General features: G+C 53.7%; 1 protein-coding gene across 1 annotated transcript in view; it reads left to right on the forward strand.

Moving 5' to 3' along the window:
- Positions 1-242, forward strand: part of EMH_0001340 (flavin-containing amine oxidase domain-containing protein, putative) — a gene marked incomplete at both ends in the record, with an annotated part of 7,986 nt that overhangs the window by 2,391 nt on the left and 5,353 nt on the right. The window lies entirely within an intron of this gene.

The following is a 242-nucleotide window of genomic DNA, read 5'->3' on the forward strand; positions in this document are numbered from 1 at the left end:
TTCCTGTCGTCGCCTGTATGTAGGGAGAACAAGCGCACTGCAGCAGATGTCGAAGCAGCAGCGGCAGCAGCTGCAGCAAACCCGCGTTGCTATCATCGGCGCGGGCCTCTCCGGCATGAGGTAGGTATCCTATTAGGGTTTAGGGTTTAGGGTTTAGGGTTTACAGGCTAGAGTTTAGGGTTTAGGGTTTAGGGTTTAGAGTCTAGGGTCTAGGGTTTAGGGTTTAGGGGCTAGGGAGTGCA

This window comes from Eimeria mitis, genomic scaffold (assembly GCF_000499745.2).
Source record: "Eimeria mitis Houghton genomic scaffold, Emh_scaff163, whole genome shotgun sequence".
Classification (NCBI taxonomy): Eukaryota; Apicomplexa; class Conoidasida; order Eucoccidiorida; family Eimeriidae; genus Eimeria; species Eimeria mitis.